Here is a 3,799-nt window from a genome sequence, read left to right as displayed (position 1 = left end):
AAAGAGGTGACGGAAGTTATGTTCGAGATTGGGGGGGGGGGGGGGAAAGAAGCCTTGAAACTTCCAGACTGAGGCTGCTGAAAGAGCACAGGAATCCCAGAGAGGTTTTCTGGGAATAACATGATCCTGTGCTGGGAGAGAAATGCTGAAGTTGCAGAGAACAGAAAGGACGTCTATACCAGTTCAGGAACCTGTGTTTGTCTGGGCTCACACTTCAAGCTGAGTGTTTCTGCTGCTATTTTAAATCCTCTTCATGCTTGCAAGTGCAGCTGCATGCAAATGGACTAGCGCAGCCCAGCTGCAACTACCCTACCTGTTCAGCCATGGGTGTGCTGTGTGGGGCTTCCCTGAAAGCAGGTGGGTTGTGCAGGAGGTGGTGGTCCACAGGCTGGCAAAGTTAGCAGCTGGAATAAAATCGGCCTCTCTGCTGCTTTGTCTCCTGAAATCCTCTGGCAGCTTTCCCCACTTGAGAGCAGATCTCTGTCCTTGCTGGAAAAGAAGTCAAGGGAGAAATGTACTGGCTGTTCTTCACAGGCTTTTTTCCTCCCACTGCAGAAGTTTCTATCATCCTGCTTACTTGAGGAGTCATTGAAGTCCTGCTTGTCACCAAAGGTATGCTCCTGTCCTCAACTCACTGAACAGAAATCTCATGAGAATGAGATGCTGCTGAGCAGATAAGCTGTGTATGTGGGCTGACTTCCCCTTTTCTCCAAAGAGCTGTTTCACTTGTGCACATGCTTGTCTGTTCTCAGCAGCCATGGGCATCCCCATGGCTGTGCACTTGCCCTGCAAAGTGCTAGAACATCCCTCTGGTCTTTGCCCTGTGATCCATTTCTAGCTGTGCCAGTGGGATTTGCAAAAGTGTGCATCCAATGGGTCTCTCCTTGGAGATGTCAGGCCAGCTGGAGGCTGTCCCTTGGCTTATTCCCCCATTGTGTTACCAAACATGCCAACTGCACCTTCATCACTCCATCCCAGCCCCTCTGCTTCATAAGAACAGCTCTTGAAATGGCTGCTAGTATTTAATGTTGTCCAAATAGCAAATGGAATGATACCATGGAGGTAAAAACATGTCTGGTGTACAACCAGGGTCATAAACTGGCGGTGAGGGGCTTGAGGTCAGTTAATGCTCAGCTGTCTGCCAAGGAGCCTTGGGCAAATGCTGGGAGATGCTGCTTCTAGGCCCACATCTTGTCTGCTCAGTGGCCTGTGCTGCAGAGGAACCATCCAGAACTTCTTAAATTAGCACTGAAAGTTGTATTTGCTGCTTTTTCAGGCTGGATTTGGCAGTGCAGAGTTTGGCAGCCTCAGCTGTGAGAAGCCTGGGCTGACCTAGGGCCACCTGTGTGTGCCAGCTTTTTTTTTTTTGAGACTTATGGGTGATACTGGTAGGGAAGAGAAGAAATTGGGTTGGTTTCAGGAGAATTTTGTGGAAAACAATGTGAAACTTCATTGTTCAAAATAGTCTGTTAAAATCTCACAATTCATGAACATTCGTGCAAAATGGAAGCAGCTGGCTGTGGGCTTGCCCTCCTGCCATTGCAGGGCTGACCTGCTGTATGAGTCCTGGAGCTGGTGCTGGAGCCCATCCTGCTGACGGAGCAGAGTGCAGCCAGGCTACCTGGAAGGTTATCTCGGGAAGCAGCTGCAGGGTAACACTGAATGTTTGGGTCAGTGCAGCACAAAGGTTAATGGCACTGTGATGTACCTTTGCTCTGGATCCTGTGGGGAAAAACAACCCCAGTTATAGGATAGTCCTCAGCAAGGTGGTGAGTACATGTGTGTGTGCATGGCCTTCAGATAAAGCCTTACGCAGCAAATATTTATCAAAATATCTTCCAACGTCCCCTTTGCAAGCACTACACAGCAGCTTGGGCATTCAACCTTTCTTTGGGTTTTAAAGCCTGTCCTGCCTTCTGCTAGCCTCATTTAACATCTCTTTGGGTTTTTGAATCTGACCTGCCTCCTGCTAGCCTGACCTTGCACTGGGAGGAGGGTGGGCTACTGTGTCCCTGCTGCCCTGGCCCCTGCCCGGTTACTCCAGGGCAGGGATGCTCGCAGTACCTCCACATTCCACGTGCTTTTGCTATTGTCGGCGGAAACTCTCCGGCTTTCCTGTTCTTGCTGGAGGTGAATGCCCGGCAGTCCCCTGTCCTCCCTTGCTCTCAGCTCAGGTCATCTGCCAACAGTAGCCTCTAAAGCAGTGGTGGGGCATAAGGGGGCTGTGAATGTACTAGATCTACCAGGACCAGCACATGGGTTCTGGGTTTTTAGTCTTTCTGGCCTTATCTACCCTTGGATACCAGTGACAAGTACCCCAGTACCAAAATGCCCTGGTTTCCCCTTTCCTTCATGCTGGTATGAATTGCTGTGCTGGGCAGAGGGGTGGCTGTGGCCTCCTGGGTCCTGCTCTGCTTTCATTTACAGTGACTGACACCAGCCTCAGCGAGGCTGCTTCCGTGCTGCACTTTCTCCTCCAGATTTGTTCCAGTAAAACTTAAACTGTGTGCAACACTCTCAAGTTTGTGTCCTGCAATAAATGGGAGGGTGTCCTTCCTTTGCCACAAGCTGTGCTGAGGAAGCAGGCAGATGTGCCACTGTGTCTCTGCCCATTTAAGCGCCTTGCTGGCTCTGATGCGTTTGCGCTGTGTAAGGGTACCCCCTCCTGCTGTGGCTGCAGCACTCCCTTGCACCAGCTCTTGGCCGCTGCACCAACATCCCGTGAACTCAAAGCTGCTGGGGTGCGTAAGAGCCGTGAGCTGAAGGACAAAAATCAGAGCTGTTACAAGGTTAAAGCCTCTCAAATTTAAATCCTTTTGTAAGGTGTCTGTGCCCTTTGCAGCTTCCCTGCAGAGGCCTCCTAGCCAGGGCAGTGAGGATGCCAGGGCAGAGGAGATGATAGCTGCCATGTGGGATCTGTGCTGGTCAGACACCTGATATCTTCACATGTGCTTCCAATATTTAATTGTTCATTTACAATACAGTGTCAACTTGCAGCAGGCAGCCTGTCCCAGGCCACGATGCTGCTTGCCTGGAGGAAGCCTGCAGATGCTCGGTTTCCCTCGGCGGGTCAGTGACCGCGAGTGCCTCCCACGGGGTACCCAAGGCCGTTCACTTTCTCAACTCAGGAAGAAAACAGGGCGGCAGGGTGGGGGCCGCTGGACAGCGGGGCTCCCCAGAGGAAATGCACTCAGCTGGTGCAGGAAGGACGAGGCATCTCCCACGGAGAGGAGGGATGCTGGCACCTTGTCTTGCTCTGGGGGTTGAGTGTGCTCCTGCAGCATTGCCAGGATCTCACCTTTCCTTTTCCATCAGTATTGCTGGCAAAATAGTGCACGGGAGTTACTAGGAGCCTCGTTGCTGAAATAACCTCGCTCTGCTTTGTCCCGGGGCTTGTTTTGGGATGGGCCCCAGCACCACAACATGGGTGTGGGGGGACGGTGGTAGGCAAGGCAGGTGTGCATGAGGACTGGATGTGAATTTGGGTTTCTGACATTTCCCAAATAGTAGCTGAGAGGCCAGGTGCATGAAAAGCTCCAGCTTATCAGGTTCTTCCCCATCTGGAAGGCGGCAATCCAAAGATGGTCCACAAATCTAGCCAAGCGTCAGCCAGCATCCCAGTCCTGTGGTCATGGAGCTCTCCGGGGATGTGGGAGATGTGGGTTCACCCAGCAGTAGCAGGAGGGATCCCTTTCCCAGGAGCATGCCTCAGTTTCCCCACGGTGTGCCTAGAATCAGTGGAGGGGTAAGCAGCTAATAATGTGGGTACCTTTCGAACAGGGCTTGGCTGGGAAATTGC

Source organism: Phaethon lepturus, unplaced genomic scaffold (assembly GCF_000687285.1).
Source record: "Phaethon lepturus isolate BGI_N335 unplaced genomic scaffold, ASM68728v1 scaffold54002, whole genome shotgun sequence".
NCBI classification, from domain to species: Eukaryota; Metazoa; Chordata; class Aves; order Phaethontiformes; family Phaethontidae; genus Phaethon; species Phaethon lepturus.
The sequence above is the reverse complement of the archived record's forward strand: the minus strand, read 5'-3'. Positions refer to the sequence as shown.